The sequence below is a fragment of the Microtus pennsylvanicus genome, chromosome 12 (assembly GCF_037038515.1).
Source record: "Microtus pennsylvanicus isolate mMicPen1 chromosome 12, mMicPen1.hap1, whole genome shotgun sequence".
NCBI classification, from domain to species: domain Eukaryota; kingdom Metazoa; phylum Chordata; class Mammalia; order Rodentia; family Cricetidae; genus Microtus; species Microtus pennsylvanicus.
The window spans coordinates 43,089,552-43,116,055 of NC_134590.1; positions in this window are offsets into that span (position 1 = coordinate 43,089,552).

Consider the following 26,504-nt stretch of genomic DNA (forward strand, 5'->3'; position numbering starts at 1 on the left):
TTTTTTTTTTTGCCTATTTGCTTGTTTGTTGCTTTCTTCTGTTGTTGATTTGTTTTGTTTTTGACTCTTCTGGTCATTATAATAGTCTATGCATTTAGAATCACATAATAATTGAACATGAATTCTGAGACCTAAATAAGGAAAAAATGAATTCAACAATAAAAATTAATTTGTACTGAATATATTCTTTTCCCACCATTTTGTCCCCAGCACTGTTCCCAGCAATCTAGATATTTCACATTCCCATCCTTTAACCTATATTTTATTTCTCTCTTTATCTTGTGGTCAGATTTATCTTTCAATAACATGAATTGGACTAGATTCCATTTTCCATATTGAAAATAATCTTTTATAAGTTCCATTCAAAAACTGTAGTCAAACAAAGTTGCATTGGTACCTGTATCAAAGTGAGGTTAAACAACATAGAAAAGCATGAGTTCTCTTAATATTAGAATTTTAGAAGGTCTCATTGTAAGATATCTATTTGTATTAAGTGATTTTAAAGCAGGTTTGACAAGTATAGTTCTGCTTTATAATATATATTAGCAAAAGTAGGAACAATATCTTGATTCATCTCCATAACTACTTGCATTGTTGCTGGGAGAAGAAATACATGACCATGAAATTATTTTGGTAAATAATTAACATTTTTAGTTAACTTAGACTGTTTTTTATTGTTATTTATTATATGGTATCTTTTTTGATTTTTTTTATCTCTATGATTTTCCTAATTTTAAAATCTAATTTATGTCATCATATGACATTTATTTTCTTTATAAGTAGTTATTTATCTTTATTTTGTATGTATGGTCATATGCCTTCATTGATATATGGTCATGGCATGTATGCTTAGTGACTCTAGGGACTGAATGAGGGTACTAACCCCATAGACCTGTATTGAAAAAACTATATGTGTACAGAGAACAGAACTTGTTTTGCTGAGATAGCAAACAGTGTTTATACCACTGAGTTGTTTCACCAGCCTCCTCAAGTCTGTATTGTAGATTAACTTTCATTTGGTATGTTCCCTTATCTTTACAATCTTGATCAAAACACTGTTGAGAATAACATTATGGAATGGCATCCATTTTGCCCATAGTATCTGAGGCTTCATCCATGACCTTTGGCTTCATTGTCATTAAAAGATTATATGACACAGATGCTGCTTCATGACAAAAAGAAAGCAGAGAGAGAAAGATTATAAAAGACCTTAATGAGATTCATTCTAAAGGCTTGATCCCAGCCTCCCATTTTCACCAACTGCTACTAATGCCATCATATTGTGATTCCTCAAGAAATTAAGCTAAGTGATTAGAATAACATAAGCATATTCAAAAGCATGTTTCACTAATCCCTAAGCCTTTCACAATCTATCAAAATTGACAATCAAATATGATGCGGGAATGTGTAGCTTTTATTGTCTAATGAATAAAGCTATTTCAGCCAATGGCTGAACACAGTAAATCCAGGTGTGAAATTTGAACAGAAATGTGTATGGAGAATAGGCAGAGTCAAGGAGATGCCGTGTAGCTGCAGAAGGAGACAGACATTAGAACCTTACTTGTAAGCCACAGCCTTGTGGCAATACACAGATTAATAAAAATGGGTTAATTTAAGATATAAGAGCTAGGTAGGAATATGTCTAAATTGTTGGCCAAACAGTATTGCTATTAACATAGTTTCTGTGTGATTATTCATGTCTGGGAAGCCAGGAAACAAAGCACAGCCTCCATTTACACACACACACACACAGAGACACAGATACACACATGAAAAATGGCAAAATTTCAGTTATATATTTTAAACCAAACTATGTTGTTATATTCTAAGTGACTTTTACATAAAGAATACATTTTACATGGTGATGTTGGCTAGGTTTTTATTTTAAAAAATGTTTTGCTCATTTTACTAAATACCAAGCTTTAAATGAATTTAAAACATTCATATTCAATAAATTACTGGTGTATTTGAAATATAGCTTGACATTTTCCAAGACTAAAAATCATTTATTCTATTTATTATTGATTATTTTGTGATTTTTTTTAGTAAATGACTGACTTTAAAGTTCTGAATTTTACTACAGACATTGCAATGTAGGTATGTAACTTTAAATCCTACTGATACTATATATAATGCAGCTTTCTTATTTGAGAAATTATTAAGTAATCCATTTTGACACCACATTTAAAATAAGTTTCTAAATGTAGACACAATGAAATCATGCCTCTGTATTAATAATATATTTTAATTGACCTAGAGAAAGTTAACATATAAAAGCAAAACGTGGGGAAGAACAAGGACCATTGAACTTTAAAGATAACTTGGTTTCTTGATTTTAAGGTTAATATTGTAGAATAAAAATAATGGTACAACATTATTGATAACATCTCATTTGGATCAGAGCAAACTCAACGTGCTTTCAAATACGATACTTTTATATTTAGGATTGATAATAAAAAAGTAATTTTTTGCTCAGATGAAGTAAAATTCATTTCAAATAATACTCTGCAGCTTTATATATTATAAAGTGAATTTATATGCATAAAATGTGAATGCAAATACTAGAGACACTTTGTAATTTTTATTTAAGTATGGTTCTGTGTTAGTGTGTGTCTATGTGTGTTTTTGTGTGTGCATGTGTATGTAAGAAAGGTAAAGGAAGATAAGGGAAGTGAGTTTACTGACCTACAATTTCAAATCTGAATGCAGTATTTTACGCTATCACTATCAATCAAACCATCCCTAATGTATAAACAGAAGTTGTTTATCTCCGAACTAGCAATTACTGTGCTGATGGCAGAGCAATTTATATGGCACTTTTTTTTTCCTAACTCAATATATTTACTCCTCCTCTGCATCTCAAAACAATGCTTCCGAATCAAATTCTAAGTGAACATGCTGCAAGCCTATCTAGTGTATCTCTTTTCTGTGCGTATTTGACAGACATCAGATTTATTCACTACCCTTGTTTATGTCCACTCTTCTTGTAGTTCCACTGTTGCTGCTGCCAATAAAGAAACAAATTTATGAAGAATGTTGGACACATTTATGTGTTTTGTCTGCCTGACAGGCTAGTGCCACCTCTGTTTGAGGTCTCCTTTGTGACTGAACTATCTCTTATGTTGCCATATAACCCATAATATCTTCATCAGAAGAAGTGCTAATGCAGAACATGCATTGGCATAAACAGGGCAATCGAGTTGGAACAAAATGGTTCGAGATCATTAAGTTTTCTTTCAGATTTCAGAGCTGTGGTAATGATCATCTTTGTCACACACACATAAACACATTCTCCTCATAGCTGTTCTTGGAGAAATTGCACTGTCTTTGTCATTAAGTCCTTGTTTCATAGCAATTCCTCCCTGCATGTTTCCTAGGATCTTTCAAATTTCTGATCATCAATTGTGACATTCTTGTTGTTAGAGTACTGGGTTCACCTAGTCATATTGTGTATAGGATCAGTTGTCTAATTATTGTAACTTATATTTAGAAATCCCCCATGACACATCATAAAATCTGCAACCTATTTATTTCCTGAAAGTGTTTTCATTATTAAGTAACATAAATTCTTGCCATCGCTTTGAATATAGACATTCACCATGTTGTAAAGGAAAACAACTACAACAAAAACAATTAAACAAGAAACAAACAAAACAAAAAAATCATAACTCAGAAATCAGTTAGAGTTTTGTTTAATCTAAAGGTTCCACTTTTCATGTATTAATAAACTAATACAACAGACAAAGTGAACATGATTTTCCTGTTGGAGATGAAGTGTTATATATTTTAGTTAAAATCTCTATGCAAAAAGAAATTTTCATTAATGTATGAATCATAAACACAGTGTCACAGCTGTAAGAAACAATGAAAGATATTAATGACACACTCCACCAAATGATTAGAATGATATGTGCTCTGGTTTGGAATAACTCTAGTCAGCAAAATACCCATAGTCACATTCTTGAAAATAAAATGGGTCTGCATCTCCCCACTACTATCAAATGCCATTAGCTCCTCTGCTAGAGATTGACATCATGCCTATCTCCCCATCCCCATGCTGGACTTGGCTGGCTAGAACTTGAACTCATCTTCTGTAACCTGTCTTTCTTTGCTGTTTGTCATTTGCTTCTGGTGAACTCATTATTTCAATTCAACTATGTATTATATGTGTATCTATGTTCAGATTTAGATGTGAGTTCAGTGTTCAAAGAAACCAGAAGAGGGTTTCAGATGCTGAGATCCCTCTGGAGATACAGATACTTATAAACTATCCAATTCTGGGCAATGGGAAGTTAATGTGGGTCCTCTGAAGAACACATGCTCTTATTCATAGAATCATCTCTCAAGTATCTAAACAATGTATTTTAATAATCATTCTGCAGTGAGTATAAATTTGTTATGAAACATGACAAACAAACTTTGGTAAGTGGTCTGTCGTTTTTTAGACGATTAATCTGATTTTTAGAAGTGTATCCTTTTCTTATTCCAAATTCCTTAGATGAGAATTTTGCATCTCTTGGCTTCTATGACAATTATTGTTCTTTGCTTGATATAGTGGAACTGAACACATTGCACAAAATTTCCATTTTCTGCTTGCTTAATGTCTTCACAATTTTAAGGATTATCAAAAATATTAACACTCTAATATAAATAATAGTTCGATTCCCTAAGATGGTTGTGGCCATGTCACATTCTCTGAATTCTGTCTGAGCACAGATTTTATTGGAGCAAATATTCAGGTGACCTCTACACACTCACTGCAAATAATATTTCTGCTAGTAGAGAGACTCACTACTTATATTTGTGTTGTGGCAAAGTGAGGCATACATAACTGTGAGACACCTACTTTATTATGGATAATGTCATCTATGTCACTTACAAGTTTATCTTTTGATAATCCCCAGGGGTTCCTTCACTCTGCCTGCCCTATGCTAATTAGACATTCTCTGGAGGAATTCAGAGTCATAAATGGTGGCAGGGAAACACGATGGAATGTGGATTAACATTGCCTTCCAGAGATGCTGATCTGAGAAGTTAAATGACATGAGTAGGCCACAGTGACTTATGCCATTTGTAATATCAGATAATACTCTCTGACTACTAAAGAAGTCATAAGAAGTTCATAGAAAATTCTTTCGGAAATAAAGTTCTGTAAATGTCATATAATACACTAGGTAATAATTGTATACAAATTAAAAATTTGAAGTACTTCAAAGTTTTTTTTATCAAGAATGCAAGTTATATTGACTCTCTCTGAGTGATTAATTTTACTTTTATTTATAATGATTGTAATTATCATAGATACAGGTTTAATTTTCATAGATTCAAGGTGCATAGATTTCATAGATTTTGGTATATGTGTACAATAATCAAATATTAGCATCGTCTGCAATCCACTCTCCTCAGTAATTATTTCTCTGTGTTGCTCTCCCTCTCTAAGTTCTGTAGAGAAACAGATCATAATAAGTTACTTTTCTTATTGCTGGGTCAAAATATCTGATAAATGCAATTCTAAAATGACAAGACTTATTTAGTTAGGAACATGGACAAAAATGGATACAGTATTTCTTGGGAAACAAAGTACATACACCTGGAACACAAAGTGTTTTGTCACATTGTTTGTAGACTAGAACCAAAGAGTGAGTGGACAAGAAGCATGGCTGGGTTAGAAATTTTCTATGTCCACATTCAGTGACCTACTTCTTCCAATAAAGCACCACCAAGTAAAGGCCCTAAAATTTTCCTAAATTGGTAATACCAAACTAGGTATCAACTATTTAAATATGAGTCTGTGAATGGCATTTTCCATTCAAAATAAAATTTATACCATATTTCACCAAACTGTAGAAAACAACCACAAATTCTCTTAATTATAGTCATGACTAATTCACATCTCATCTCTCTGACATACTTCTTAGTCTACAATGACCACATCTTAAAATTTCATATGAGTACTAATTTTCTGTTTCCATAAAGTGTTGAGAATATTTGGTTCTTGTGTTTTTGTGTCTCTATTAATTTACTTAACTTAATGGCATCCAGTTACATCAATGCTACTGAATAAAAAAGGGTCTCCAATATTTTATAAGTAGATGATGTGCTATTTTTCATACAACATATTCTACATGTTTTTAATCCAGTGGTGAGAATGTTATGTTACATCTTCACTAATGCTCTTGTATTTCTTCTGCTTTTTGTTGTGCCTGATGCTACTGCCGTTACAATATTTTCTTTCCTTATTAAATTGTTCTTATCAATATTTGCATTCTATTCATAATTCCTCCAAGAAGTAAACATGAAATGCTACACTTGCATTAATAGAAATTAAGATGAAAATAAATGCAAAATGAAATCTCTATACCCAGTAAAATTTTTCAGAGACCTATTGTTTCTCATCTTATAATTTCTTAAATTAACTCTCTTTTTATCTTATTTTATAGTTGCTTATGGATAGGTACCATTTCTTTCATTAGACTGCATTTACTTTATGTTCATTTAATTTTTAAGTGCTTCCAAAGTTTTAAGGGAATTTTAATATCTTTAGATTAGTGCTTGAAATAGCTAGAGAATTCGATTTTTATTTCCAAGTTTTAACTAGCTCTAATTTTTTCCTACAGTATTATTTATATTGATTGTATGTAAAATGTGATAGATATTTATGGCTTATATTTTCAATTTTAATTTATATATTTAATAAACATGAACTGAGAAACTACTCAAATTTGACATGTTATAACTACTCTCTGTAATCTACATGAGTCAATAGATAGGGGGGTTTTAGTAAGAATGGTCACCATAGACTCATATATCTGAATGTTTCATACCCAGTTGATGAGCAGTTTAAGAAGGATTAAAAAAATTGGCCTATTTCATGTGCTGTGTCATTGTGAGTATGCTTTGAGGTAACAAAAGCCCAGAACAGTCCCAGTCTTTCTTCTTTCTATCTGCCTTTGAATCAGGATGCTAGCTTTGAGCTATTGCTCCACAACCATGCCTACCTACCATAATGCTTTATATTGGCCATATACTAACCCTCTGAAACTGTATGCAAAACCATACAGATGGTGCTTGTATAATTTCACTCATAACCTAATCTAATCTAATCTAATCTAATCCATGAGACAAACAGTAGAATGATAGAAACTACAGATGAGGTGAGGGATGTAATAGAGGAGTTTATGGCAAATTGGAAGCAAAAGTCAATTATTATGGAAAGGGTAACTGTACATATTACTGATTTTAAGTCTTTATAAACTGAAGAGATGGACTCATCAAGAAGAAGGTACATAGTTAGATATTTTGCTTATTAGAGAAAATGTTCACTCTGATTTGCTATTTAAAAATTTTTCTTTTTAACATATACAATGTGTTATACATGTTGATTGTGCAAGTTTGCCACAATTTAACATCTGTTTATTTAGTGCCTACTTGCATTTCCCCTGTGACTACATGTATAACTTAAAACTCTGTAGATATTCTGTTTTGTGTTTATTCAAAGTCCTATAAAGACCTCTAGAGCCTTACGTATGTGTATTAGTCAGCGTCTAGAGAAACAGAACTGATAGAATAAAAATGTGTATTTGTGTGTGTGTGTGTGTGTGTGTGTGTGTGTGTGTGTGTGTGTGTGTGTTTGTGTTTTAACTGAGGTTTCTGTCCTGCCTGGTTCCCACAGTCATTAAGTCCCAAAGAAATCACACAGAGGTCTACATTAATGATAAACTGATTAGCCCATTAGCTCAGGCTTCTTATTAACTCTTATAACTTACAGTAGCTTGTTATTCTTATCTGTGTTAGCCACATGTCTCAGTACCTTTGTCAGTGGCAGAGTCACACCTTGCTTCTTCTTTGTCTGGGCAGAACTGGAGAGGGAGCTTCCCTCTTCCCAGAATTCTCCTTTTCTCATTGACCTGCCTCTACTTCCTGTCTAGTTGTCCCTCCTGCACTTGCTGCCTGGCTTCTGGCCAATCAGCATTTATTTAAAGCATAATTGACAGAATATAGCCAATTGTTCTGCACCATGTGTGTGTATGTGTGTGCTTTTTTAAAGTTTTATTTATTAATTATGTATACAGTATTCTGTCTGCATGTATGACACAGGCCAGAAGAGGGCACCAGATCTCATTACAGATGTTTGTGAGCCATCATGTGTTTACTGGGAATTGAACTCAGGACTTCTGGAAGGGCAATCTGTGTTCTTAAACTCTGAGCCATCTCCCCAGCCCCTGTGTATGTATTTGCATGTGTGTGTGTCTATCTGTTTATCTCAGTGGGTATAACTTATTACAGTAGCTAACAGTTTATGGTCTAACTATTCCAAAATGACTGTCTTCAGATGTGGATTTAAGTTGGTTATTCCCACCTTCAACTATCTGAATTTAGTGGGGCCCTTTCCATATCAAGTGATTCTATCAAGAAGAATGGCTCACAGGTTTACCCAACCAGTTTGGTTTTAGTTAATTCTGGATACAGTCATGTTGAAAACCAAGCATAGTCACAACATGGCCATAGCTAGTAACACGACTTAGTTATGGGATCATAACCACATGAATTTATGCCAATGGCTTCAGACAAATCCCTCCCTCTAAGAAGATTTTTTCTTAGCAGATTTTAAAATTGACCAAGGTTCATTCTTTGATCATTCCTCACCTCATGACCAAAACTTGGTGGAGATTTCAGAGCAGAGCAACATTTGTCTTAACAAATCCAGAAAAGCAGTAGTGTCTGGCTTAGCAGTAACAACTATAAAAAGTGTGGAAGAATGGGGAGAAGTACCAGTACCCAGAATATATTGTAAGACAAATATATAACAAGAAAAAACAACAAGGAGATCACCAAACTGTTTTTATTAGAGGTTATCATATATATTAAATTATGTTTAATTTTACTAAATATTAATATGCAGGCATTGCCCTACTATAGGAGCAAAGCTGACAGAAATTATACTGTTATATAATGGTATAATCAGAGCACTTATTTATCATTTTTAAAAAGAGAGTAGGAAAGAGAGATGATTGTATTTTCAGAGAAAAAATATATTTGGCAGAGCTTCCACAATAAAGCAGGTGGGAGAAGAGCCTGAAACAGAAGGCCAGTGCAATGAAGCAGTATAATAGGACAGGGGATATATGATCTTGAGTGAGTACTTGGCAAAATGAGAAAACCAGATTTAAGTACTAATGATGAAAGATATAACAAAGAGGCACTCAAAAGAAGAAGAGAGGGATGGAGTCAAAAAGATTTACTTGCCAACTACATCTGCCATCTGTTAATATGACAGTGTTTCATAAAGAGAGCTTGTTCAAAAACATGAATTAGTCAGCTTGAGAAACACACAGTGTTTATGTGACATTTGACAAACACAGATAATTGAATCCCAGTCAATTTTTAAATCAAACAGAATTACCCAATGTTCTCAGTATTCAAATGTCCACAAGCACCTTGGTGTCCTTAAAGAAGAAATGTTATTTCATTCCTGCTTTGAACTCTAGTGACTGTGTTCAAGGTTCTGAAAAAGAAATTCATTAAAAACAGAGCTGGTAGCATCTATCCTACATAGATTAGATTTTATATCCAATCATTTGCTGATTCTCATTAATTAATTAAAATATTTTATTGCAGTATATAAATGTTCAACAGTAAAAGGGAAAGTTTCACTAAAATATGTACTGAATCCATGATCAGTTCTGAAGTAGGCTGGGTTAGCTTTGTTAAATTTCACAATATGGTTGATGTCATTATTGAACAAGCAAAAAATCTTAGATAAAAGAAATGGAACAATGTCTTGACTAGCCAACATCAGAAGAAAATAAAAAATTTAGATAAGTCATAGCTATGTGGAAGATAGGCTTGGATATAAAGATATTAACACCCAAATATTTGCTGCCATGGAGATAGAAATAAAATCATCTTTTGGGAAAGTAACCATATATTTTTAGCCTGATAATATCACACATTTTTACTTATCACAGTGCACAGTTATCTCTATGCCTTGCCTCTTTTCAACAACATATAAATGATATCATCTAGTGACTTTAACTGACAAAGTATACAATAGTCTTAACTGAGGTAATATAAATAAATAGTCTTGGATTTGTTTAGGGAAGTGTTGAATTATTTACAACATGTTATCAATAGAGAAAATTTATTTGAGTTAAAATGACATTCCATCTGAAGATAATCCTTTTCATGACTTTGGCATGAAGTTTTATTGATAATCTCACAAGTGGAAATTATTCCTAGATAGTTTCTATGTGCTCTTGGATGACAAATTACATTGGCTGGGATTTTTAATATCAACATTTCTACTTTCCTTTCTTTCCAAAGCACTGCTATCATATGAATGAACTAATGTAATTGTACCACTTAGAAATAAATAAAAACTAGAGAGGATATACATGTGCATGAAAAGCATGTGTATGCAAAGAAGACAACTTGACATGCACAGAGCAGCTATGAGCAGCGTAGAAGTCTGCAAAGGAGAGTAATGGTACATGGAGACACTGGACTCCTGATTCACTTCAGAAATAAAACAATGTTTTTACTTCATACGGTTGTTTACAAAGGCTTTCAGAGCCAACTATTCAACATAGCCCTGCAAGGAGAGCTATTCCTTTGATCCCTTTATCTGAGTTCTTCCTTCAGCCTTGAGGTCTTGCTTTGCATGGGAGGTCAGTATCTCCCGACTGCAGTTTTCTACAATCCTATATCCAAATCTCACCTGGGGTTTGTGCTTTTGAAAGAAACTGAAGGCTATCTAGACCTCAGCAACAACTGAGTATACTGAGTTTGAAATAAAATAAAGTATAAACTATCATTCAGAATAACATCAATATGTATGATATATGCATATGATAAATATATGCTATATACAAACTTATATTTTAGAAGAGAGTTTGCTGTGGAAACCACTTTACTGCCCAGTTTTCTATACATTTAAGATCCACTCTAAAAAAATATTTATCAAATAACAAGCATATTTACTAATATAATCCATATGATAGTACATTTCAAGATACCAGAGAACATGATATATTTCTCAAAAAAAAAAAATCAGTAAGACATTTTCATAGGACACTCTATTTTTACTCTAACAGAAAAAAGATAATATTGAGATTCTAATTCTGTGAGCCTCTGAATCAATGTAAGAGAAATATAGATATTTTCCTCATTTAAAGATCAAAGATTTCTGTACATGCATTTTAGGGTTTTAGGGATGGATAATTTGCCATATGTTTAAGATCACTGGCTATTCTTCCCGAGGACTTGTGATGGATTCCTAAAACTCATATGATGACTAACAACTGCCTATAACTCCAATTCCAGGTAGCCACTGTAGTCTCCTAGCCTCTGAGGGCAATGCAAACAACATGGTGAAAAGATAAACATTTAAGCAAATGACCTACATGCCTAAATAAAAACATATACAGTCTCCAAGAAAATTTTAAAGTCATTTAAATTATAAACTAAATATTTGGCTTTAAATAAATGGTTCCATTTACTGTTTACTGTAATAAAATCTATATAGTTAGTTAATGTAATGGTAACAGTCATGGTCGAACACCCATTCAGAAAAATGAATTTATTTTGTGGGGAGCATAGTCAAATTCATTACAGAATAGATTATAAATTGAGGAGGGACCACATGGAGTGGGAGGAGTTAAAGGTAGAAAAGACAGGAGGTAGTAATTGTGTAGATTCAGTATTCATGAATGAAGTGCTCACAAATTAAATGAAATTAAAATATATAGTCGATACAAATGCCATTTGCTATGGAAGCAGTGCACATATACTCTATCACATGTGCATACACATAAACTCACAAACACATACACACACACACACAATCAATCAGAAAGTTTCAAAGCTAATTACATGCACATCAAACAGAAAATATTTTCTATAAGTCACTTAATAATAAGTGCTCATTTCCATAACAATTAAATGAATATTGCTAAATCCTATATTCCCTACAATCATTGAAAAGCATGTATTATTATGCAATCAATACACATATATCACAAGCAATAAGTTATAGACATTGTAACTGATAAAATTGTAAAAATAATATGAGAATCTCCTAAGTTACATAAAATATATTTTTAACTTTTCAAATAATATAATTTATAAATAAATATAAAACATATGACTTACTATATCTGACTATCATGACCAATGTAAATTAAAATTCAGGAATTTTAATGCATAATTATGATAGATCTCAATATGGAAGGTATTAAATATATACAACTAAAAGCGAATGTTAAAAGCTCAGGAATAATAATATTAAATTATGTTCATCCATAAAATAAGTCAGATTTGTAACTTTAGGAGCTAATATTTTTTCTTAAATATTGATTTTTCTCATATGGAAGAATAAATACCACTGGATTTATACAAATAATCTTGCTCAGTTAGGGAGAAAAACGGAATACCAACTTTAAGAGAAATGTAGCATGAGCAAACAAGTCTTCATTAAAATGAAGATATTTGTGCATGACAGATTGCCTAGGAGAGGGTAAATTCATTTTTCACACTCTCCATTTTGCCATTAATGATTTATGAGTGTGAAAACTGGTCAACAAAGCATGTTTCAAGTACAATAGAAAAGCCAGTTCTTATACCATAGACAGCAAGCCACTATAAGAGACAAATGAGTCTATCTTCCTATTTTTATAATCAACAAATGGGAGTCTGTGGTTCACTGACATAACTGTATCTGAAGGAGAAAAAAAGAAAAATGCATAAAATATAAATGCAAAATACTGTTCATTTTCAAAGTTCAAGTTTTTTCTTTCAGGTACTCTCTGTTTGTTCCCTGGGTGCCCTTGAATGTGACTGATTTTGGAGGTAGGAACTTGGAAGGCACCTAGATTAAAAGAAAAAAAAAAAGATACTTTTTTTCTGATTCTAGGATGGTCAATGTTCTTTTAAAAGTATTAGGATAGAGACCCACAAATAAACTGTAAAGTCACAAGGAAAGGATGGGTCGTAATGGTCAAGAAAGCAGCATTAGAATGAAATCAGACATAGAATGTCTTATCTCAGATTTGTAACCTCCATGCTCATAAAATATAATTTTCTCTTTTAATTGATCAATTGTATTTTCTCTGACACTCAGTGTTGAAACAAATCTAGGGTAGCTATAGTCAATATTATTGGCTATGTGCACTTTCTTTTTGTGAAAAACTGTGTATTGTTGGGTTAATTAATAAAACTCCCCCAAGAAGGGAAATCATAGATAGCAATTTATAAACCTAATTAATAAAATGAAAATAGTACTACTACTAACAGTCTGAAATATGCTTTAGCAAGAAGTTATTGTACTTTCAAACAACTAAAATATAATAATGTTTATCAGACAGCAGATTCATAGAAAGTGAAGTATACCATTTCTTCCCATTGACTAGATTTAAGCAAATACCTGTAAATTTATTATTGTAATATTCCTGTAATTCTCCATAGTCTCTATTGGTGTGCACATAAGCTAGTTTTGGTCAATACAGTGATTTAATACTCTTAACATGGACCATCTATTTTAAAACAAAATTTTTTTACAGTAACAGATGATTGTACTTATAATTGTGCTTGTTTCTTATTTTTAAGGAGTGATTATTTATTTGGCAAAATAATTTGGAATTAAAACTTAAAAGAGTCATATTTTTTTTGCATGTACTGAGAGTTTAGGATGGTACCCAATAAGCTGTCTTGGCCTGGAAGATTATTTGATGAGATGTAAGAATCCTGATAAAGTGAACAAATATAGTCTTCCAGAATAGGTAGGATGTAAAACTAAAGTGATCCAATATTATGGCTGAATTTTATATTAAAGAAAATTAATAAGTACCAATGAAGTGAATTTAAGCCATCTGATACTTTTCAATACATATTTCAACAAAATAAAAGATTCTTAGGATACATAAAATATGAAACAAAAATAAATTTGAAGAGTTTGAATGCTCTTCTGTGAATAAGTGTGTAGTAGGTCTCTCTCTGTATCTCTCTCTCTCTCTGTATCTCTCTCTCTCTCTCTCTCTCTGTGTGTGTGTGTGTGTGTGTGTGTGTGTGTTGTGTGTATGTTTGTGTTTCTGTGTGTATTATGTGTATGCACGAAGGGTTCTTTGGTCAAACTACATGATTGAGAATCTGAGTTTCAAATATTTTATGGAACTTTCCACCTGGCTGCCTTGTCCTGTGTGGATAGTCAATATGCCTTGTCCTGTGTGGATAGTCAATAGAATACTTACCATCTCATTTCTCAATTATTGCAAACTTTGTTTGCTGTATTCGATACTAGCTCATGGTATTGTAAAATTTCCATCTATTTTATATTTAGCAGGAACCCTTTGATAAGTGTCCCACCCTACTAACTTCTCATTATTACTTTTAGATAACTATATTTGCAGTAAATGATTTATTCAATGGCATCAGGCCAGCCAGCAATATTCTCTGGATGTAGATTAACAGCTTTTTATTTTCCCACTTGGGTTGACCCCATGAGCCTTCTCAACTCTGATTCCATTTCCGCAAAATAGGGAAAATCATATTTAACACAGTTCCATTGAGTATCTCTAAAATTATTCTTTTATTCATGCAAAGTACCTCAAAGCACAAAGAACAAAACACTGTCTTTCAAAGCCCAAACAGGAAAGAGAGGACAGTTAGGGAGAAGTAACTGCTAGGTTTCACCGAGTTTGGTCTACACTAGAATTTGACACTTCCTTCATCTTTGTCAAGGACTCTGACATTCAAGGACTGCTGCTTATTTTCTGGTAAAATAACAGAAAAAAATGTTGTTGGATTTCAGAACAGTTATCAAATTTGTAGGATTCAAAATATTTTGGTAACTTTGCTTAATAGTATATACATTTTTCCAAATAGATCAACATCTCTTACAATAGTCTCTTTTATTGCATTTCCCAAACTACTTTATAGTTACTTAAAGTTTACTTGCCTAATTGCTTTATTTAAATGATTTACTTTTCTTCTTCTCCAAAAAAAAATATGCTCATCACAACGTCCATGAGTCTGTATCATTTATACATTTTTTCTTTTTAAACTAATTCTGGTTTTATCATTACATTTAGTCTATGTGAGGATTGTCAGACTGTCAATTTATTTCCCCAATTCAGAGTGCTGATGAGAAGATGTAAATGCTGTGTTTTGGTTATCACTTTATTCCTGCCATTTATTATACAATTTAAGTACGGTATAATATAGTGGAAAGCATGCTTGGTAGTTAATGGCAGGCAGTAGACTTCCTGGAAAGCAGGATATATACAGGCAGGTAAGCAGCTAGAGAATTCAGGTCAGTTCTTGTTGCAGCTGTAAAACATTGTCATGGATTTGGTAGTTTAATAAAATTCATTATTTTACCTACCTAAGGGTTGACATATGAGATGACATTCGTTAGTCTATATTCAGCACACTGGTGGCAATGTATGTACCTATTTTATTTTCCAGATTTAACAGCATATCCACTCCCCTTGGTCTTGGAACACTTGTTTGTCTTCATCCTCAGCTCATATCTCTCTGAAGATGACTATTCTGTTTTCCTCTTCCATGTTTGGAAAACCTTGTGATCCCTAAGTGTCATCCCTGAAAATGCAGGATAAATGGCCTCTGTGTATCAAGGTCATCTCTCCATTCTAGCATTTCTTAAGTGGAATTGTTTGCCTCAGATTGTGGCGTTGAATCTCCAAGCCTCCACTACTTGATTGGATTCGACGTTAATTTAAGTGGCAAATTAGCATTAAAAGAACGTTTCAAGTGCTTGCCTGAGTTCAATAGAACTGTTATTCTTACAAGAAGAAAAATTGACACTAGCAATGACTGTGCAAAAACACAAGACCACAGTAAGGTGAAGGTGGCTACCTGTATGTCAAAGAAAGAGACTGCTGGGGAAAGCAAGCTGGAATGGAATTTCCTCTGGAAATTAGCTTTTTGCAAGCCACCTATCTATGGTGCCTTGACACTGTAGCCCTAAAAGAGAAACATATCAATCAACAATGCTATGTTGTATGAACTAACACATTCTCCAGCTTTGAAAATTAGTCATTGGCACATTTGGGAACTTGGTGTTCTTCTCTAATAGTAAATTCAGAGTAAAAACTGTCAAGTTTCCCCTTCACTTCACCAATAGTTCCAGTATTTAGGATATTTCCTTTTTGTGACTGTTTATAGTTTCAGGATTTGGGCTATCTCCTGTCAGTGTTAGGAGGAAAATACAAGTGAGGATAAACAGGAGTTGAGAAATAAACTTTTCAAACTCATTCACCATAATACAGGCGTTTGAATGCATGGGTTCATTATTTCGGTGGTACACTGTTGATCCTGCTGGTTTGGGTGTTATTTCTGTACCTTTAAGGTTTGTAGTATACCTTTAAATCACAATACAGAGGGTACAATGCAAATTTTACCCCTTCCCTTTTTAGTACTGTTTTTATTTCTCTGAATAAACATATTACATGAGTAAATATAAAAATTTATCATTCGTAAGTTTGAGGTAAGAGTTTTTAAGGAACTATAAAGTCAACATGGTAATCAATGCACAGAAGGTCACTTACCCTAAGGAGAATCATTAACTATGAACCTTAAGGAAATATAAACCCTGACTATGAATGAAATGTTACAGCTGAGCTATAGTTACTGCACATCAAGAATGTTGGCTACTTCTCAGCTTCATAAGTTAAAAACCTCTATAACTTTATCACAAGACTAATCAGCTCTTGAGTGCCATTTTTATTTTATTCAGATAAGTTACTTATAAAAAACATTTGTTGTAGGATTAATCTGTCTCTTCTATACCCATTGGGCACTGCCTTTTTAGCTTTAGTTACAAAGCACACTTTCCTTGCTGATGGGAATGATATTGACAACACTGTGGTATGTTAAGGACACCTAAGGCTGACAGTTAACTAGCTGTGTCAAAAACAGACATCCTAACACTCATAACAATGTATATTTGTTCTGAAATCCTAAAATACTGTTTATTTTCTCTCTATTTTGCTTCCAGTTATCCACAGGTCTATCTATCTATGTATAAATTTATTTATCTGTATATCTCTACCTGTAGATTTATATGACTCAAAACTTTATATTTAGATACACTGATTTTCCTTCTCAAGTCTCTAATTTTTCTTTGGTGTCTTGTGTCTACCATGTGATACCTTTCTATGATTAAGAAAATGCATACAGATTCAATATGCTATTTGGGTGTATAAAATGGCGATTAAAAGTCTCGGCATTCAGAAGTGCTACATAATTGTCCTGAGTTAGGAAATTGTGCAGGATCATCTTAGTTTTCTTTTCCTTGACTAAACAATCTTCCCGTGTTTAAGTCCCAGTTGTGACAATTAGCTCAAATAATTGTCTCTATACCATTCAAACTGCACAGTGAGGTATTTTTCAACTTTTACTTTGAATTATACCTCCACTGTGGCTTATATATTACCATAATGGATTTTGCTTATGTTCAATTAGATGCTTTTTCCCCAAAAGGATAAAACATTTTCCACATAAATAAAGCTGTAAAATGGAAAAATGTACCAACATTCTCTTAAACAAGATGTTTGCATAAATGCTTCTGCAAATGCAATGGTTTATCGCCATGGCATCCGTAAGAGTAGCTACATAAGTAGTCCAAAAACTATGTAAATTTGAGATTGCTCATATCGATAATCTAAATTTATTTAAAAATATTTTGCTTTTCTCTTCACACTTAATACTTTGAAAACGTGAAATATGTTATAATAAAATGTGTGTGGGGGTGATTAAATTTATGATTTTAGAAGACTAAGTGACTCATTTTATATTAAACTTTACTTTCACTATTTACCTGTTTTACAATACCCTATCTTCAAATTGAAAATAATTTTGAGTTTTAATTTTAATTGAATGTTACTTTAGAAATGCTTTATTTTCTAATCATTAACCTAAATGAATTACATAATGCATTCATCACTTTAGAATAAAAAGTAAAAGAATAGTTGATAATGTGACTATAGTTATACTTGTAACTTGCCTGTGGGTAAGTCTGTGGGGCATTTTATTAATCAGCAATTCCTGAGGTGGGCAGCATTGTGGGTGATGTCACTCCTGGGCAGGTGGTCCTGAGTTACCTAAGAAGGCAGGTTGAGAAATCCAGTAAGCAACATGGATTCTTATCTCCTTCTTTCCTCTAAGTTTCTGCCTTAAAATGTTGTCCTGACTTCTTTGATGCTGGAATGTGATATGAATCGGTAAACAGAAGCAAACCCTTTCCATCTCAAATGGACTTTAATCAAGGTCTTTATCTCATCAACAGAAGAGCAACTGAGGCAAATTTCAAATGCCTGAGTTAGTTAGATGTTGTCAGTAATTTACTGGAAAATAAAGTCACTTAAAACTAATTAAATTATCCATTTGTTTTCAGCAACAATAACAGATAAATTATATATTATTCAATTATTTAAAAATTTCCTCTTGAATTCCATATCCAATTTGTATTAAATTCTCTTTCTTTGTCCAGATTATCCCAAACTGCTGTTAAATAATCAGTCCAAGCAACATTCTATTGTTAGGAATAATCTTAGAAGCGCTACACACTAAGTATTTGCTTCACAATTTAGTACTTCACCTAAATAATGCACAAAATATTTTCTCATGCTACTCAATTTTTGAGCATCAGAATAAATACATTATGGAAATAAAGACTGGAGGAAACTCATAATGTCCATGAGGTACTTTCTGCTTTCATGAAGCACAGTGGCTACAGTGACTTGAGATGTGACTCAATAGTAGGCTGCATATTTAACATTATTTAGATTCTGGGTTTGATTCTTGGAAACGAAAGAAATGCAATTATTAAAAGTATTATAAGTGATAGGGGATTAATTTATGTTTCTTATCCTGCATTGATTTTGCATAACAGTAAAGATTAATCAAACTTTTCTTCATTCAGCAAACTTTGCTTCCAGTTAGAATTGATTGTATGGTAAGCACAGTAGAGAGTAAAATGAAAGTATAACCTTTCACCATGAGACTTACAGAAAATAAGTGTAGGGGTGTGGGTGCATGTGCGTGTGTGTGTGTGTGTGTGTGTGTGTGTGTGTAATTAAATAACAATTACATGTTTTGTATTGATGAGTAAATATCACTGTAAGAGGAATTAAAGAAGAATAGAATGTAGGCTGTAGGAAGGAAACTCATGATCTGAGACCCAGTAACTTAAGTGAGGTCTGGGAGACCTTGGCTCTGCTTGAGACACAGAAAATTGGGAAGGAAAAGTCACCATGCAGTATGTTTTGCATGATCTGCTGAGTTGGGAACAGTATGAAGGACCTCAGTGTTACATAATACATAGCATCCATTAGTTTACTGTTTTTCTTTAAAATATATTCAAGTAGAAAGTAGATAAATCATAAGGAAATATTCAAAGAACTATATCCAAATGAGTACTCTATTGTACTCTGAACAAACTGTGAGAGATTTTTTGCAACCATGTATAGACACAGGATATCTTATTCAGCTTGAGGATTTTATAGAGGTAATAACCAGTGACTGATCCCATGGCTCTCTGCTCTTTCAGTTTCCACCCCCTGATATCTGATTTGGGTTTTGATTATGAAGGCCAATAAAATTCTGGGCAACACCCATGTCTTGTCTATAACCTAGCATTTTCAGCAAGAAAGGGCATTATATCCCATATCTCTTCTGATTGTTGAATGTTTTCAAAATTTGAAACACATTTATTATATATTAGATATTTCCATGCTTGATTTATTTTAGATATTATGCTTATATATGGGTCAATGGCCCATTCATTTGTTATCTGACTATTTGTATGTCTTCTGACTATGTTTCAATTTATTATTTAGTTTTGTAATTTAACTTGATCTAGTTTGTTCTATAAAACTGAAAAATGCATCAACATTTTTATTTACAAAATTGCAGCAATGGATGCCTGTCTGGGAAATATATTCAAAGAAGAGAATATTCTATTATGAACCAAGTAGAACAAGAATGTTTAATGATAATAATGTAAAAGTCTTAGATCAGTTGTACTTAATTGAAAGTCTATTGGTTCCATAGATTAAAACAGAAGTAAGTCAGTATCATATAGAAATGAAAACTTGATAAGTGTGTTGATATTCTGAGAAGGGGAGAAACAGAAATCTCTCATGAGATTTCATACAACCTGGCACCATATTGGCTTTTCGGTAGTGATCCAAATCTCTCAAGTTGAAAAGTTATTTTTAAGTAATCCAGGGTAGCTGTTGGAAGTAGGCAGAAACAAATACAAGCAATCTCTGGAGCATTGCTTTCAGCAAGACCTTACAAAATGCCATATATAAAGTTCTAGCAGAAATAAAATCAACTTGGAATCAAACACCCAACCAACAACAAAAAATTAAAGGAACTAGAAGATCTTAGAGAAACAAAGAAAGACATTGCCTCCAAAATACAATGTAGATATTATTCTTATGAAACAGGCAACCAACATGCAAAAAAAGACATATATTTATACAAGTAAAGAAAATAATCAAAATATTAATACTGAATGATATGTATTTATGAATGACTTAAGGAAATATACAAGGGAATCAATAAACATGAAGAGAGAATGATGAAGATAACGGGAGTTCTTTTAAATTAAATTTTACATTTTCTGTTTTTTTTTATTGGAAATAGATTTTTTTCACATAATATATTCAGATTATGTTTTCTCCTTCCCCTAATCCTTCCAGTTTCTCCTACCTCCCTCTTAGTTGTATCAAGACCCTTTCTGTCTCAAATTAAAAAATAAAAAGGCATTGAGGGTATAATAAATTAAAATACAATATAATAAAAACAAATAAATCCGAATATGAGAAAATAAAAAGAAGAATAATAGCCCAAGTAAAAATAGAAGCAGATATAGACTCAAAAACACACTTGTTCAACTAATCCCATAAAACAGAAAACAAGATCATATACTGTACACTAAAAACAAAAAGCATAAAAATTTATAAAAATGAAAATTATGAAAGAAACAAGCTATAATATGACATTAGAGACAAAAAACCCTCCAAAGATGGCACTGAATTTTTTTTTGTTGGCCATCTACTACTAAGCATGCAGTGTACCTTTGAGAATAATTTGTTTTCCAAATTAGACTGCCTTGGAGAAAACTAATAGCGTTTTCAGAGGACAGTCAAATGCTTCCTAATTTTACCTTTCACTCCCTGTATCCCCTCCCTCATCTCGCTATTTACTCATCCTCTCAGTTTTATCTTCCCATTTCAGTCCTTTCCCGTGGTCCATCTATAACTATCTATTCTATTTTGCCTTCCTAGGGATCTTTTACCTTCATCTAGTCCCTTACTCTATACTTAATCACTGTGGTTCTACTGCTTGTAGCTTGCTTATTTTTGACTTAGCAGTTAACACATAAATGCACACATAACATATTTTTCATTCTGCATATAGATTGCCTCATTCAGGATTATTTTTCTTAGTTGAATTGTTTACCTACATATTTTATACTTTCATTTTTCAATGGCTGAGTAATAGTCAACTGTGAAAATATACCACGTTTTCTTTATCCATTTATCTATTAATTGGACATCTAGGTTGTTTCCAATTTCTGACTATTTTGAAATAAGCAACAATGAATACGCCTGAGCAAGTGTCTCTGTAATAGGATGAAGCTTCTTTTGAATATAGCCCAAGGGTGACGTAGCTTGGTCTTGAGATGGAGCATATCCCTTCCTCCTGAAGAACTGCTAAACTGATTTCTAAAACATCTATATAGGTTTTCCCTCCTCTAGCAATGGGCAGTGTTTCCCTTTCTTAAAATAACATGATATATTATTTGTTTTACTAATCTTAGTCATACTCCTGACTGGTTTAAGAAGAAATCTCAAAGTAGTTTGATTTGCATTACCTTGATGGCTAAGGATGTTGAACATGTCTTTAAGTGTTTCTCACCCATCTGAGTCTCTCTCTCTCTCTCTCTCTCTCTCTCTCTCTCTCTCTCTCTCTCTCTCTCTCTCAGAATTCTCTGTTAGATTAGATTTGTATTCCATTTTTTGGTTGCATTATTTTCTTCTTAATATCCAGTTTTTATATTATTTATATATTTTGGGTATTAGAAACCTATCATATGTGTCATTGGTAAAAAAAATTCTCTCCCCATTCTGTAACCTGCAGTTTTGTTCAGAAGAAACTGTTTTGCCATGCAGAAGATTTCATTTTTATGAGGTCCATTTATTATTTCTTGAGCGTAGTGCCTATGCTAATGTTTTTCTATTCGGAAAATCTTTACCTGTTTCAGTGAGATCAACGCTATTCTTCATATTTTCTTCTATAAGATTTAGTGTATATGGTCTTATGTTGAGGTCTTTGATCCTTTTGTAATTGAGTCATCTGTTCGAATTCTTTTGCATGCAGATCTCTAATTTGACCAGCAACATTTGTTGAAGATGCTGTTTGATTTTTGTTTCCAGTGTGTATTTCTTCCTTCTTTATAATAATATTAAATTCAATAAGGCATTCATGTTTGTGTGTAATTATGTCTGGGTAGATTAAGTAATCTTAAAAATAGAATCATAGAAGAAATGAAGAGTTTTATATATGAAGGATATAAAACACTGTGTCACTTGAGGAGAAAGAACAGGTATTAAGAATGGTCACTGAAAGATATAATAAAAAAGTTAGGAGAATGAGAAGCATAATGGCAAAGGATGTCCTCAAATTTAATAGTTAATAATTTTCAGGTTCACCATAACTACTTACTACTAAGCAATGTTTACAAAGAAAATAAGTATAAATTAAGACATGTCTGAGAAAATCCCCTATAGAATATCAAACAAAGAAAGTATTTTGATATTATCTATTTTTATAAAACAATTGGGATATATAAGAACCATAAATAACTTCTCAGTGAGTAGAATAAGGAGAATTTAGGGACAATGAAAACAGTAACATATCATGTATGGTGTGTTGTCAACTAAACATCTTCTAAGATTAAAGGTAGTATGAAGAAATGTTTGGGGGAAAACAAATGAATGTTGTAGTTGTTGTTGGTTTGTATGTATATGTTTAGCATGTTGGTATTTTACACACACGCATACCACTAAAATATTTGCCATTATATATGTATTTTCTAGTATGTGTGGTTGCTGAGAAAACACTAAATTTGACAAAGAAAAATTTTAACATATGTCATAAGATAGGTTACTTTAGTCACTTTTCTATTGCCATGAAGAGACACAATGACCAATACAATTCTTAGAAAAGAAAGCATTAAACTAGGACTTGATTACAGTTTCAGGCTTTTGGTTCACTGTCATCATTGCTGTGAGCATGGCAGCATTCAGGCAGATTCTAATAACTACATCATGATCTATAGGCAGCATTTGACTTAGAGTGAGCTTTTGAAACCTCAAGCACAGTTACACACTTCCTCTAATAAAAACACACCTCCTAATCCTTCTAATCTGGTCAAACAGTTCTACTCCCTGCTTACTAATCATTCTCATAAATGAGCCTGCAGTGGCGATGTTGCTCAAAGTACCACACTGGCTAACATTGGACACAAATAAGTTATCATCTTCTTAAAACAAAGTAATATTTACATTTGATGGCGTGCTAACTTGATTTATTGGGCTTTCAAAGAGAGTAAAATAAACAGATTTTTTTCTTTATTTTACTTATTTTATATAAGGAAATTTTATTGATTTCCATACTAATCACGTATATAAATGCAAGCAATGGCTTCTGGTGGTTATACAGAATTTCTGAATTGCAGACAATAGCCAAGCCCTTTATATACCCTTTTTGTATAACTATTATACTCAATATTATGCTCTTTGACCAGTTCCATTTCTTCCAAAAAGCTAAAAAAAAAAATAAAAAAGAATACAAATATGTTATTGAGTAAATAATTTTTCAAGAGTAATAGTTTCTAAACTTAATATTTAAAACTTCTAGCATAATTAATCTGGGGTATCCTATTCCACTGAGTGACTCTGTCCTCATAAAATTCTATTATATCCCACATCCTCTCCTACACCCTTCTTTTTCCTTTTAGTTTCATTAGCTTTTAACTCTATTGGTTATCATTTTTACTTCCATGCTTTCTTTGAACACTAAGCATTTTACCACTTTCCTTAATGCTAAGATTTCACTGCTCTCTGATCTAAACATCCCTCAATCTTTGTGGTAGTTTAAATGCCCACATAAGCTCATAGAGAGTAACACATTTGGAAGTGTACTATAGTTGGAGAGGGCAAGGTGCCACATGCCTTTAATCTAGACCTTGGGGCTTGAGGGCACACTTTAATCTGGGCCACAACTTGTATTGGAAGTGTATCATTGTGGGGGCAGGCTTTGAGGTTTGTTTTTTTTTTTCTCATGCTTCACTCAGTGTGACAGTCAGTGGACTCTCTGTTGCCTCTGAGTCAAGATGTAGAACTCTCAGCTCCAGCACCACATCTGCCTTCATGCTCCCTCCATGATGGACTGAACCTCTAAACTGTAAGTGAGCCCGCTCAATTAAATGTTTTCTTTATAAGAGTTTCCATGGTCATGGAGTCTCTAAACAGCAATAGTAAATTCTAAATAAGACACTCATGCCTGGTCAAAATGCATAATGCAAACAGCTCTACTATGCTACATTCATGAAGAATAATAGAATATAAATGAGTGATTGTCCTTGATTTGATATTCTATGCTGCATATTCTCTGGCTTCTAGTTTCTTCCCATTTACTGACAGCTCTATTTTACCAACATGTTGGCCACAGCTCAACGCTTAATTATGATTGTTCAAAGCCACGTGCTAATTTAAAATGGGAAAAATAGACAGATATTGAAAAACACAGAAGGTCCTTCAGAGTCATGGCAAACTCCACTAACATTAGTTTCATCTACATAACTATCACTACCCATTAATTAGAATCTAGTACCTTTCTAATCTTTAAACTTTTAAAAATTTAACACGATACATTTTTATATTATTGCTCATCCCCTACCTTTACAAAATTCCCCATCCCATTCTCTATCCACCCAACTCAATGTACTTTCCCTCTCTTAAAAGAACAAAGCTAAAGTCAAATAAATCTAAACAGAACATGTACACACATATAAAAAAAAACAAATAAAAACAACATGGAGTTTGTTTTGTTGGGTCACTTGCTCCTCAGCATGAGACCTGAGCTGGTGTGTAGCTGATAGACTCATTTTCACTCCAATGTAAAATAAATAAATAAATAAATAAATAAAAAATAAACTGGTATTTCCTCCCCGCAAAGCTATCAATTACAAATAGCTTCTTGGTTTGACCTAAGACTTTGTGCTCAGTTTTCCTTCTTCTTGCTAGGATTTTGTTTGGTTTCATAACCAGATGGTTTTAAAGAACAGGATTGTATGTTTCATACATCTGCAAATGACTAGCAATCTTTAAGTATATTTATTTATGTTACATTGTGGCCATAGCTTCCTCCATCTATTTCTTCTCCCAGTACCTAACCCAAATCCCCTCTCTTCCCTCCCCCAACTGACTTCTACATTTCGCTTAGGAAAGGGCAAGTTCCCCAGGAGTATCAACAAAGCCTGGCATATCAAGGCACAGCAAGACTAAACACCTCCCCATGCATCAAGGCTGGACAAGACAACACAACATGAGAAGTAGGGGCTCAAAAACTTGCAAAAACTGTGAGAAACAGAGCCTGTTCCCACCACCAGGTGTCCAACAAAAGACAAAACAACACATCTGCAACATATATGCAGAGATCCTAAGTCAGTCTCATGCAAACTCGGGCTCCCTGAGCCCCCATGGGTCGAACTTAGTTGACCATGTGAGGGCGTCTTGTGGTGTCCTTGACCTCTCTGGCTACCACAATCCCTAGGCTCCTTTTTTTGCAGGATCCCTGAATTCCACTTAATGTTTGGAAGTAGTTCCTCACCTATCTCCATTTGTTGCTGGTTGACCATTCTTTCATGACAACAGGGCAAGGCAACAACTTGGTTCCTGGTGATGCCAGTTCAGGCTTCCTATCTGCTACTGCTAGAAACTTAAACTGGGATCCTCCCTGTAGACTCCTGGGAGATTCCCTCAAGCCAGGATTTTCCCTGACCCTGAAATCCTCCCCATCTCCGTGAATCTCTCTCAGTAGTCTTTTTTTTATTTTCTCCTCCCAGGCCACCCTGCAACATGATTACTTCCTTGGGTCTGCGTATTGTGGCAGTGTTATCCTTTATTTTACAGCTAATATCCACCTATGGATGAGTACTTACCATGCGTGTTTATCTCTGTCTAGGTTACCTCACTCACAAAGATGTTTTTTTTTAGTTCCATCTGTTTGCCTTCAAATCTCCTGGTGTCCTTTTTAAAAAACAAAACAAAACAGAAACAAAACAAAACAAAAAACAGCTGTGTAATACTCTTTTGTATAACTGTGCCACATTTTCTTTATCCATTCCTTGGTTGAGGAACATCTAGGATTTGCACGCCTTGCTATTAGCTCTGTGCATCAGTAGTCATCCT